Source organism: Dromaius novaehollandiae, chromosome 1 (genome assembly GCF_036370855.1).
Source record: "Dromaius novaehollandiae isolate bDroNov1 chromosome 1, bDroNov1.hap1, whole genome shotgun sequence".
Taxonomy (NCBI): Eukaryota; Metazoa; Chordata; class Aves; order Casuariiformes; family Dromaiidae; genus Dromaius; species Dromaius novaehollandiae.
In genome coordinates this window covers 74,179,755-74,193,375 of record NC_088098.1, presented here as the reverse complement: position 1 = coordinate 74,193,375, position 13,621 = coordinate 74,179,755, and the positions used below count along the sequence as shown (strand labels likewise).

General features: G+C 42.8%; 1 protein-coding gene across 3 annotated transcripts in view; it reads right to left on the bottom strand.

Moving 5' to 3' along the window:
• The window catches only part of PRR5 (proline rich 5), a 94,046-nt gene extending 80,663 nt beyond the window's left edge, over positions 1–13,383 (bottom strand). For 2 of the 3 annotated variants that reach the window (XM_064516901.1, XM_064516919.1), the window contains exons 1-2: positions 13,263–13,383; positions 12,812–12,894 (exon numbers count right to left, since the gene is read on the bottom strand). The gene's annotated coding sequence lies outside the window, so the exon portion shown is untranslated. The remainder of the gene's footprint in view (positions 1–12,811; positions 12,895–13,262) is intronic. The other variant, XM_064516911.1, reaches the window with a different exon arrangement.
• Positions 13,384–13,621: the final 238 nt, after the last annotated feature.

Sequence of the window (13,621 nt, the reverse complement as noted above, 5' to 3'; positions counted from 1 at the left end):
ATTGCTGCACTAGTGTTAAACTGATTTATTTAAACCAGTCTAAGCTTCTGTTTAAATACGGTCACACTAGAAACGTATCCTCTTTTGGATGCAAGTGAAGCAGTAAAAGCAGTTATCAGCTCAGGCTGTCCCTTCTACCTGGCAAGCAGAGGTTATTATCAGAGAAAAGCACCTACAGGAGCACTAAGACAGCCATCTTCATTTCAACAGCTACCATTTGCAATTTAACCTTTACTTTGCCTAATTTGCATCATCTGGCAAATGCCTCAGTGCAATTTTCAGCTAGTGCCAGGAGAATGTAAACCTAACTTTACTGTAATACTATTTACACCTTTCCACTGCCCTTTTGTAAGCAGCTAACAATCCTATGCAACTAACAGGAATCATTTAAATCCTGAACAGAACCACTTCTTCAACAAAAGGTAATACAGTTGGATATTCATGCAGTTATCTTCAGCCATCCTGAATATCTTCAGCATTCAGGAAATGCTGGAGATCCAGTACCACAAGTAACTGAATGGCAGTATGATTTCTAATTCAGATCCAATAGCACAGCACAACCATAAGGTCTTAATGCACATGACACCAAAACTGGGGAAAGGTTGCAAAAACTCTATTACAACAGCAAAAGTTAGGTGATAACCAAAGAGAAGGAAAAGTGTGAATATCCAGCTTGGATACTGGAGCTTGTCAAAACTGTGGATAGTATTTGATGACACATGCTTTAATGACAGATTTACCTGGAGCCTTGTCTCCCACTCTATTCTACATTGCACAGTGGCATAACCATCTCTATAGTGCTTATAAGGAAGGAAGGAAGGGAGAGAGATTTTTGCCAGGGCCACAGTATTTACACTGGATCATCAATTATTCCACTCATGTAATACCAACAAAGAAAAAAGAAAAAGAAAGAAAAAGAAAAGAAATGGAAAAAAAGTGAATCAGAAGAGAGGTCTTGAGCAACAATAGCCAGCTTTGGTAACACCTACCTTCGCTGAGTAAAAAACAGACCACGTACAAAGGAGAGGAGCCGTAAGCTCATATGCAAGGCAGGATGGGTGAGCGGAATATTATCTTCAAGTAGGATCATTAACCTTTACAAATGTTATCGTTCGATCTATGCTGAATTAGCAGCGAGAGCACTGCTGTACTTTCGCAGCACTTCAGAGAACAATGCTGGAAAGTTGCCACGGGTTAACATGCAAAGAGAATAAAGGGCAAAAAACCCAAAGAACTCAGCCCCCAAACCTAAAAACTGTTCAAGAGACTACAGCAGCCTCAGGACCATTTTTTAGACTTTATTCAGGCAAAATTCTCTCTGAGGTTAAGGGCAATTCCAACTCAATAAAAATTAACTATGAGTTTAACAAGTACATTTTCCTCCAATTTTTAAGAAAGAGGGTTCTAAGGATCTATGAAATATCCTAAATTAGTTGCATTTGCAGATTTTGAATTATTACTCACTTTTTGCATTGTTCTCAAACTGTGGAGCCTGGCGCCTCAGTCATGGACCAAAACTTCACTGAGGTAGGTGTTGTAGGAAGGCAGCACAAACAAGATAATTAAAAATAGGCAGGAATAGCAGCATATGTTCTCTCTGTATACGTTCTAGGCACAATCATCCATGGGTAACTAAAGAGTAGCAAAAGAGTTTCCACACCATCTCATTGCGGCAAGCCAGACAACCCAAAAAAGAAAATTCCTCACTGTTTCCCTGCATTTTCTAATGATGTGGGAGAAAAAGGCTTTTATAAGATGCCACAAAAGACCAGCAGATTCCATTTGTTTCACACTGAGTCCATCTCCAACTCTGAATACTGAGGACCTCACAAAGGCAACTATAACACAGCGGCCCTTAAGGAAAGATGGTCTGGGTAGCTGCCCTTCCATTCCCCACATAGGATAAATGCAACACTTACTTTTCAGCACTCTACTTAAAGGTAACTTGAAAGTGAACTAACTCCCCGCCCTGAAATTAATTCTGAAGCCTCTGGAGAAGCTTTGTTAATATTATATTACTGCTGTAAAATCCTGTTTTTTTCTTTCCACTTCTTTACCACCACCACCCCCCCAAACACACACACATGGTAAACACACCAGGACTGTCTTCGTTTTGCTGGTACGTTCATGGAATGATGGCTGGTAGGCTGCATCTATTAATTAAAGGGCAGAGTAAGATACACACTCTCTAATAGTTAGTTTCTGACATCATAAAGGTGCTCGAGGAAGTGAGAAAATACACAAAAATAAATCACAAAAGCAAAATAATTAAATACAAGGGAATGCTCCCCCATACATCCCTCCAAAATGCATTTTTTTCAGTGATCGGTGGAGCAATCTGCAGGCAGGGCTTCAAGAGCTGAAAAAATTTGCTGCCTTTCTAAGGAGATCAACAAGGGAGTAGGATTTGGCCAGCAGCCTATGGGTTTCGATAAAGAACGAAATTAAGGAGCCCCTCTTGCCTTGCATGGTTTATTGTGCTCATGGAGACTTACAGGCTGAACTGGATCTGAATTTTCATTGTTTTTTTAAAAAAATCAAACAAAGAATGAAGGGCAGGAGCACAGTAATCCTGCTGTCTTAAAAACTTAGGTTTTATACATATTTGTTTTCCTTTTTTTAAATCAAATTTGACTTCCACCTTGGGAAAAAAATCTAATAAAAAATTAGGAAACCAGAGGGTTGGAGAGAACACTGGTAAAACGCAAGATTAACACAAAATGCATTTGCATTCACAGAAAACACACAATTAAATGTGACAACAGAGAGCACTGCAAAGGCTCCATAGCAAATCAGACACTGCAGCAGGCAGCCAGCAAGCACGCCGGAGAGGTGGATTTTGAATTCAGCAAAAAACTGCTTGTTTCTATTTGAATATGAAATCTCTTCTGCAGAGCTAGGCAGAGTATTTTCCTGGATAAGTATCCCTTGGAAGATGCAGGCTAGGCCCCCAGGAAGGCATTAGCCAGGCTGGCTCTAAAACAAAGCAGCTGGAATATAGTCCTGGGGGCTGAATACAAAGAGTTTTGGTGGCTGAACCAAAATTAACTGGAATTAACACCAGATTTCTGCCCTCCAGCAAGTGTGGAGACTTTGGTGGGTTTTTCAACTGCTTTAGCTTCAGGGTGACTTTGGGAGGCCCAGCTTTTCCTGGGAGGGAAAAACCTGGAAGGTAGTTCAGCCTGTCCTCGCTCCTGCTCGCGCTGTCCCACGTTCCTGTGACCAGGAACAAGGTGGTGGCAGCAAAGGATGCTGCATGAGTGTTCACCTTCCCTCTCTGGGAGAGCTGCACCTGCGCTTCACTGAGACGGACTGAGGTAAGGAGCGTAGCAGTGCCGGCAGATCTGTGTCCTCTGGCAAGTTATTCCATTCATAAATGCTGCAGTAAGTATTTCCCTTATCTTCCACCAAGGTTGCAATATTTACTCTTCCACGTAGCAGAAAATAAAAGCCCTAAAGATGACCTAGTATCCTAATTCACATGGTCTTATCTTTTATGCTGTTGTACAATTCCATTCAGTAAAATCAGCAACAGAAATATATCCCCAGAGAGTAATAGGCTTACTGTAGTCACCTACAACTGTTAAACAGGAGAACCTGCAGAGTAATTGGAGGGGGTAGGGAAGAGAGAGACTCCGCTATCAGTACTGCTGGCAACTACAGCACAAGACAATAATGTTTGTATGGAAGAAAAAAAAAACAAAAAACAAGAAAAGGGTACATGGTGCTGCTTACAGAGAGGATTCATGCCTGAAAACTTGGTGCAAAATGGATTTAGCCTTTAACTCATGGATTTAACCTTTAGCTAATCTAAAGGCATTGGCATTACGGGACTTAACAGCGTGTTCCCCCCACCTCGCTCAGCAGCAGCCTGGAGGACCTCCCAAATCGTTCGCAATACAGCCCCGAGCTGGCCGTGCCCAAAGACTGGCAGCCAGCGCCCAAAACGCCATCATGCACTTGGATTCTCCCCTTAGCAAGGGGCAGTAATAAATAAAGGACTAAACCAACCACTGTTTGGAGAGGGACCTGCAGCACTAGCACACATCAGGCCTCTCACTTTGTTCCCAAGGTAGGAAAATAGGGACTTTGCTGCAGAGTCAGCAAAACACCGCGGTGCTTTTAAGACATAAGCAAAGGGATTCTTGTTTAAGTAACTTCAAAAGTCCCCCCCGATTTTGGACAACCTGACCAACAGCCCCAGCCTTTGCCTCTGTCCCAGCACACCATGCTGTGCTCCACAGTGGTCACAGCAGTCTTCAGACTCCACTAAATCTGCTATTATTTCCCACTCTTTAATCTGTCAGCCCAAGAACATCTGCTCTGTTATTGTCTCATTTGTAGAGGCAGGCGGGAGCTGGTGCAGCACAGCAGATGCAGGAGAGTCCAAAAAAAATAAAAAATTAAAAAGGCAGGGGGGACCCACACAACTGGCTTTTCTTCACTTACATCTGGGCTCCCTGAATGCAAACACAGGGCTGTCAGAGCCAGCCGGGGCAGTGACAGTCGTAGTGCAAGCTCTTGCTATACCTTCAGGAGGAGATCCCCAAATCACTGTGGCTATTCGCAACCACCACATGCCGCTAGATTTTTTTTTTTTTTAATGGGATCACGTAGCTGGCCACGAGCCAAAGATCAGACCACCGGCAGTCCTGCCCCATGTTATGTAAATATTGCTCAGTGATACGAACAGATAAAAAGCTATTCTGAGCTCCATAGGGCTCTGTCAAATACATCCGACTGATCTTTTGTACACTCTGTGGAAAGGGGAGACTTAATAAAAGTGTCAGCTGTTTCGAGGGTTATTCACGACGCTGGGATATTCCCCAGGTTCCCTAAGACAGCATGAAGCAAGGGCCGTTAAGCCACTGCTGGGAGAGGGCACATCCCAGCAGCGGAAAGCGGCGCACATCCTTCCTCGCACCTGCCAGCGACAGCAGCACACGCCAAAGCCGCCTGGGACGCGGATGTGCCCCTTCGGGGCTGCTGGCTCGGGAACGGAAGAATGGCATTCCCCAGGCACTTTTTCCAGCACCGGCCAGCCAAAGTAATGATCTAGATATACGGCACATCTTTCAGGGGCACATCGTTGAGGGTTTTACACTCCAAGCGATTCCACATATGAGGCTACATGAGGCAAAATGCCCAGAGGGATGGCCTCTGCTTTAAAAGAGGCATGCCAGCATGCATACTGAGCCTATTAAACACCATGTGTCAGCACGTGTACCTATACATGTTTGTCCATAGCTGTCTGTGTACATGAGTGCTTGTATGAAAAAATAAAGGAAAAACAAAAAATGTTTAGAAGAGAGTCTGGGTTCAGTTAACTGCCTTTTGACACCCCTCAAACTCTGCCTCCGAAACTCATCTCATATAGAAAATCCCAATCCAGGCTGTCTTCAAAGGCTGGGCACAGACTGCTCCACAGTTTGAGCTCCACAACAGGGTGATGGGTAATTTCAGTAGGCTTTTACCCTTCCTCTTGCCTTTACAGATTTTAGGGCCAGCAAGGAACCTCTCTAGTTTGACCACCTGTGCAGGAAACGCAACATCCTTTCTCACAGGATTACGTGAGAATAGGTATCTTTTTCAGTGGTGGTTTTCTTCTCTCATTGTTTAACACCGAATAGAGGAACTTAAAACAAGCAAGCACACAAGACAGTAAGAGGGGCTGACTTTGCCCATGCCTATTGTCAGCCCATTTGCTTGAACACAAGGAAAAGAAAGGCCAGGAAGAGAGAACGTGAGCGTCACATTTCTGCCTAGCACACAGCGGAAACGTAAGCTTTACACACTTAAATTCTTTAGAGCTTTTAACATCCTTAGGGCATAAAACCTGTTTTCATATCAGTAGTGCTCAATTTTAAATTGTTTTCCCTACACTGGATACTTAACTTGTAGGATATCAAAACGCTGCTGAAGTGTCAGCTGAGAGCTTGGAGAAGAGATCAGCTATGGGGAATTTCCCTCAATTGCTCAGTTAGTCATAAAAAAGAAGTGTTAACTGTGTATTGCAGGAACTGCAGTTTGTTTTGTGTTTGTATTCTGCCTAGCGCAGGGTGGTCTTAGTTCCTGAACCCTGGGGTTTTAAGACACAATAAATCAAATCACCAATAAACAATAGATACTAAGGCAGATAAATGGGGGACTGGAACTACTTCTTCAATCAGCATGACTGAGGCTACCAGAATTAGCATCTACAGGATTTTCCACATGCTACAAAATAATTACAAGACATGGACAGGATTAAAACTTGAAAGAAAAGAGTTGAAAGAGAAAATGTCAGGGTGTGCAGCAGTGTATTATCAATGTTAGGAACCTGACACCCCCCCTCTCCCCCACCAAAAAAAGCAAAGGAAAGAGGAATACAGAATTTACTGTATATGCTTATGCTATCATAAACCTCACACCTTGTCCACAGCCATTCTTCAAATGAGATCTTCAGGCAAACTTTGAGAAACGACAGTAACAAGGTATACGTAGTGTTATAGGTGAGGGGGGAAAAATTATCTTCTGACCTCTGTTAATACTGTGTATCCTGTCTAGCTTCTGGTAGTTGTACAAACACACACTTATAAGCCTGAGTGTCCAGGAAATTGTTTAATAATGATAAATGAACAAAAGTCAGGTAGAATAAAAAGGAAAGTCGTCTCACAGTGGAATTACACATTGGAGAATTCATTTGGGAAGCATGCCGTAATGCCAAATTTGACCCAGACAAGCAAATCTCACAAGCTTGGATCCAACCTCTGGCTTCTTATCTGAACTTTCCAAGCTTCTCAGTTATACAAAACTGGCCTGGACATTTTGTGAGAACAGGCTCTCTCTCAAAATTTCCAATACTTTCTATCTTCAGGGGTGCCAGAATTACCACAAGAATGTCTTTCCTGGCACTTTGAACCGAATGGAGTCAGGCCTCACTGATAGGATACATAAATTGGGAATGATGCTTTATCTTGTTATGCCAAGCCAAGCCAATCGACTATTTTGGTCTGATAACCTGCCCACAGCAGCCTTTGCCTGGTGTTTGTGGGGGGAGGGAGGGGAAGATCTTAGGGGACCCTGACAAATGTAAAATCCTGGTAATGAAGCCACCCCCACATGACCGCAAAGCCAGGCTAACGACCACTGGAGCAGCCGGGAGTGAATCAAGACTTTGTGTATCATTAGTGCCTGTACTTTAAAAGGTAATTAATACTATACAACCAACTCACACCTATAAACTAACATAGACGATAGTAGGTGCTCCTCTTGCATGGGCAACCGGATGGTAAAGTAATTTACTCATTGGAATCAATGAGAATTGCCATATTCAACCAGTTCTCTGGTATTCCTCTAAATCAGGATATATGCAGTTAATGAAGGGAAGAGACATAGCCCTGTGTTCTTTCAGGACAGAACCTGGAAGGGATATTTTATAGAATGAAAAATTAATATAAGGGTAAAAAGAAAGCCAACAGTACTGGCTTATGGAGGGGATGAACAAGAACATCCAAGCTGGCTTAATGTCCTTTCTGGAAGAAAGTTTAACTTCTCTAAGTGTTCTAATTTCCTTTGAAACCAAGACAACAAAATGTAATGATTTCTTTTCTTCCTACTTTCTACTTTGGATGGAAAATAAAGTAAGTAAAAATAACAGTTACAACTCACCAGATGAGGAACTTTTGGACTTAAGTTGTACTTAATGAAAGGAGGGTCATTCTTAAACTGTGCAATGTTGCTGTTGTAAATGTTTGCCATTTTTTTCCCTGCCTGACCTCAGATAAACCATTCAAGCTGAAGACAGGCAAACAATCTCCAATTTTTAAAGCAGTCACTGTGAGTCAGGATAAAAATATCCCTATCTAGCAACAACATACCATCTTGGAACATTTATAACTCCACCTGTTCTGCAATAAGAGTATGCCTAATGTATATAAACTAGTCCAGGACACGACAAAAAAATCCTATGGAGGAAAGATTAGGTGTTAAAGGCATCAAACTTGCCTGGGGAGGTACCTTATAAGACTAGCTGGCTATTTAGTTGTCTCCTTAAGGAGACATTTCTTCAACTGACCCACTTTGCCTCTAGAGAAGGAGACTGAAGAATAACAACCAGTATACAGTAATACCATCCCACTAATTTCCTTTAAGTTCAAATTGCAACTTCTGCATCTCTTTATATTCTTGGGAACAACATTCTAAAAAATACCTTAATCCCAAAATAAATTGATTAAATTCAAGCATATGCAAATACAACATCTTGGGTTGAAAAATCGTGGAATTGATCTAAAGAAGCAATGTCTCCGCTGACTTCAGTGCATTTTGGATCATGGCCATCAGCCGTTCTAACTGCGCATTGCCAACAATTTCAGGATAGCTGCACTCCCCTTTGAAGTTGCTTCTCACATTTCGGCAAGTACACGATGTTGCGTCTATTTTTGCTGCTAATGGTTGCAACTTGAGGAAAATCTATAAAGTAACAGACTTGGGGCATTTTTCTGCTTCAAGATGAGACTTCTAGATGGGACCAAGGATACAAAATCACAGAGTCAATGTACAGCAAGCAGTAATTCCAGTCTGACCTGCTGTGGTCACCACAGGAAAGTGTCTTCCATCATTTCCATCCTCCCTGGTTGTGTTGCCAAAAAGGTATACAACATGCTACATCACTTGTTTTACAGAATAACGGCATGCATTTCAGCTGCCCGCAAGATAAGTGCTCATATGTTTCCTGGATCACAGGCTCCCAGGAGCTAAAGATGGGAAAAGATCTATTAACTCATCCAGTCCACCATCCCCCCCAGAGGCATATAACCCAAGCTACCAGAGCGTGACCATCTTTTTCAGCAGACCACAGAGGGGAGTTCAGAAGTTAACTCCATCCATATGAATTGTCCTGTTTAGTAAAAATCTTTGTTTCTAGATAGAAAGTCTCCACCCTAATATCCTAATTCAGCCAGGGGTGCTGCTACTCAGAGCTGCTGGCCCTGCAGTACATTTCCCAGGCTTCTACAGACTCCACTTTAAAAAAAACCCAAGCAACAATGCTACCAACATTTTTCATGGAAGATTATTTAACAGCCCACTAGATCATTCCATCAAGAAGCTTTTCTGTTGTTCAAGTTACGTTTTCTTTTGCAGCCCATTAAGTCTAGTTAGACCCCCTTGGTAAGATATAAATGATTTATCCCTTTTGTGAGTATCCACTCCTGTAATTGTTGGTGTCATTGCCTCCACTCAGTCACTTCTCAATGACCTATACATATTAATAATTTTAAATCATTCTTCATATATCAGCCCTTTTGGTCTCCTAATCAGCTCTGTTGTTTCTTTCCCTTTCATCCTTTCAAAGGGTAGGTGTCCTGTATTTAATCCAGGGAGCCAGATGCATCCACACAGTGCATGTAAAGCCTATTATTCTTTCATTCATAATCAGGATATGATGGACAACTGAATTGCCATACATTATTGCTTCACCGCCACAGCCATGTCTGATTATAGGCCCTTGGTTTCTTTCAGTCTTGCAACTGTGTACTCTTTCACATCCAATATGCATGTTAACCTGCTGTTCTTTTTATTTTCCTATTTCTGTCTTTCATCGTCTTTAGATTCTTCCGCATTATTGATCTGTCTGCACTGAGGGACAGCTCATTGCTGATAGCTGCAGACACCTAAGTTTTGCACATGAAAAGGTAAGAAAGACAGAGCTCTTCTAAAGCCTTTCATGTTTTCTTTGGTTGTCATCATCTTGTCTTTTACATCATGCCAGCTGTAAGCATAAATTCATTTTATTCTTATACAGGAGCTGCATCACCAAGTTTCCCCAAAGAGCTACTGCTTTCTTTGTTCGCACAAGCAGTATAAAAGGTATGTGTGTGGTGATACCCAGTATCTTCCAGATCAAAACTGAGCCCCCAATCACTCTTCAGAATCACTCTTCAGTCACTCAGCCTGACCAACACAAAGAAGTATATTGTGGCTAGCTGGTGGGCAGGAAAGGATTTTACAGTTCCTGCGAGTCTCACAGCAGTTACAGGGTAATGTGACAGAACGTAAACATCTCTGAAGTGAAAATAGCTTAGAATAAAATTGATGTCTTATTTTTCTACACTTGTCTTTATGTCAAAGTAGCCTTTAAGCAGATCTATAATCATTACAAGTAACATTCTTAAACACCATTGTCCAAGCGAGGGAATGCCCAGGATCGTTATGTGACATTTTCCGATTTAGCTGTCAGGTTTCATTTAGCATTCTGCACTGTTCCTACAGTTTGGCTTGCCTGAAAAATTTAAATGCAAATGTGTTTGCAGGGTGGCATAAAAGAACGATATCAGAATTTTACCTCACAACACAGTTCCTCACTCGACTTCATTTCCTCCCTTTTCCTCCCTCCCATATACACAGATTTTGCAGCTATTAAAAATGCTTAAACAGGAAAATATTTACTTATTATTTTTCCTATTAAAGACTTCCACTGGCCTTTTTGCTTGACCAGACCTAAAACACAGCTCAAACAGTGCTTTAAAATAATCTATGGCTTAGGCAAGCCGTATCTTTAATAGAAATTAATAACAGTACTTAATTCAAACAATCCTCATATGGTATTTTCCATCTTCAAAGGAGTAGGTATGCACCAGCTAGCTAATCACCATTTTCTCCATATCCCCAACTTCCCATTCTTATCCTACCAAGGCACAAGGAAAGCAAACACCCCAGAGAGGACCTGCTTCTCCCCGAGCATTTGTCATTTTCAGCTCTTTGTGCTCAGAGTCAATGAGTCTTAATGTAGGCAGATAATTACCAGCTCTCATAATTCAGCAGTTCCTTGAGACACTGTGGCAAGGGCTATAGCAGAGGCAAAATGTTCACTGATCTTAATCCAAAGACATTCTCATAGTAGTAGCATTAAAACACCTCAAACAGTGTTAAATCATCAGAAGTAGCCCCGAGAGCTTGCTTTCTGGTGTAACTATGTTCTTTCCTGTGTATGGGACCAAACAGTTGTGCAAATCTGGGCACAACTTAATCATAGCTCATCAGTTTGCACCGAGGTATGAGAGATCAGAATATGTGCCATAAATTATAATCTCACTATAGTACAGCAAAAAACCTCTGTCTTCTCTTCAGAGAACATCATTTTCATTTTGCATTTGTAGTTTATTATCAAATACATATGCAAGAGTGATGTGTTAGAGGCAAAGAAGAAAGTAGGCCAGAACAGCTAGTATAAATCATCAGAGCCTCCAAATTTGGCTCAATCTACCTTGTTTCAGTTAATCTCTATTACAATATTTAACTCTACTGTTGAAACAGGAAATACTATTTTTATGCATTACCTATTATTTTCATTCAAAGATTAAGTGCCACTTACAGTTCTATTACAGATCTAGCATTTTTCCATGTGTATTTATGGAGCAGTACATTAATCCTGCTGGCTTTTACATTAAAAAAAAAAAAAAGTAATCTTACTGACTTTCTTTATTGTGGATACATTTTACAAATACAATTCTACATGCCATTAAAAAGAAATTAAAAGAAAATGCCTCTAGAGTACAAATCAGGAGGGGGGGGGGAAAAGTGACCGTAAGTGAAAGATCAGATTTACGGAAGTCCTCAGGGTCTGATTTTCACAAGACCTTAAGACTCTGAACTTGACCCACACTACTGACTTGCACAGACACACTTCTAGCAAGGTTTCCTGAAGAACTTCTGATAGAAAACTTTGAGAATAATAAAATACCCTTGTCTCCCCCAACAACAAAAAAATGCCTAAAATCTCGCTCATTATGCCAGAGCCTAAACACAGGCCTAACAGTGTTAATAACCTGGCTCTGTCTTGGCTGATGAGTTTTTTTGGAAATTCTTGCTACACTTGCAGTGTCTTTCACTGCAGTTCCACTGGGAACAGATCTTAACTCCATGTTCCTTCCAGAGGCTTCCCCTAATTAGATCATTAATAAGAAAAGGAAAGATGAAGCATCAAGTCATTCAGTCAATGGTATATACTATAAACATGAAATCCCTGTCAATATGTGTTTCATAGTAAGTAAAATATCAATAGACTACCATGGAAAACTGAAGTTGGATGCAGTATTCACCCAACTCCTAGAATTAAGTTTTAGATACGCTGTTCTTTGGCTAAAAGAGAAGTTATGAACAAAGAACAGTTTTGCTAGGCAGCACCACCCTTCCAAAAGTCCAGCTGGGTACAAAATGCCAGATGTGTCTATTATTCTATAGGCAGTCTATACTGAACCACTCAATTTATTCAAATTGCATGAAAACTGTCTAATAATCACCTAACAGTCTTCTCTTTCTTAATAGCTAATAGGTGTGTGAGACTTAGTTTTCTTCCCGCCTCCCCTTCTCCTCTGCCTCGTTATTTAAGTGAAGCATCAACATTTACTTTTAAGCTTTTCCAAGATCACATCTTCTCATTATTAATCAGCATGCTGATAAATGCAAAAACTGATCGTTTCCTGCAATTTAAAATGAAATGTTTAAAAGTACACTGGCTGGAAATTATGAACACTAGAAAAGCTAAACCATTTCCTTGATGCTTTTTCTAAGGCTGTCTGCTCTTGTTGCTGCTACAGTATTAAAACGCTGGCATTCATCCAACTTAATGTATTCTTGAAGAAAATGAAGACACCAGACCTTTATCAACGATCACTTATAAACTGCCAAAATTTATCAGCGACTGCACACACGCACGCAAATTGAAGCATACGAGCCCATCTTTTCCAAAAGCTACCGAGGATTATACGCTTAGGGATAGAAACATGCAAAATCATTCTGCAAAAATCTTACTCATGCATATAGATCTTACTTGTGTGAATAAGGCTTACAGGAGTCAACCCACAGGCATCACATTTAGAGTCAACTCCAGTTACCTGAGATAGCTATTTCAGACTGGAGAAAAAAGAGAAAAAAAAAGGAAAGAAAAAAAGAGATGACTGTCTGCACAAATACTAATTTAATATTCATGCAGAGCGCGAAAACTGCGAGCCTAAGGTCTACAGAGCAACCCAGAATTAACAGCAGCTAATTACATAAACAGGGAGCAGAGTGTATTTCATGGCACCCAACAGGAGCAAACAAAGCCCGAAGTCCCCCCTCACACCATGGCGACAAGCCCCCTCAAGGGCTGGCACTGATCTCACCCTGCTAGAAACCCCTCGCTCCCCGCAGCCTCCCCTTCACACGCCCCGCTCGCCCCGGGCGCCCCCTCCGCGGCGTGCGCGGCCGCGCCGCCCGCAGGTGCCCCCGGCCCCACTCACCGTGCGCGGCCGCGGGGAAGGCGCCCGAGGCCCGGCGCGGCGGGGGCCGGGGCCGGGCTGCGGCCCCGCTGCGCGGCGCGGCCGGGGCAGCGCGGGCGGCGGGACGCGCGCACACACGCACACTGCGCGGCCGCGGGAGCCGCGCGGGGCGGGGCGGAGCGCGCCGCCGGGAGGGGCAGCCCCAGCCGCGCCGCGCCGCGGGCAGGGAAGAAAAGCCCAAAAGCCCCTGAGGCCCCACCCCAGCCGCAGACCGCCGGGGAGGCCCCGCGCGCCGCTCCCCGCCTCCCTCCGCCCCCCGGGCCGGCGGCGGGGCCGCCCTCCGCCGCGCCCCGCGCCCGCCGCTGCCGGCGCCTCGCTCG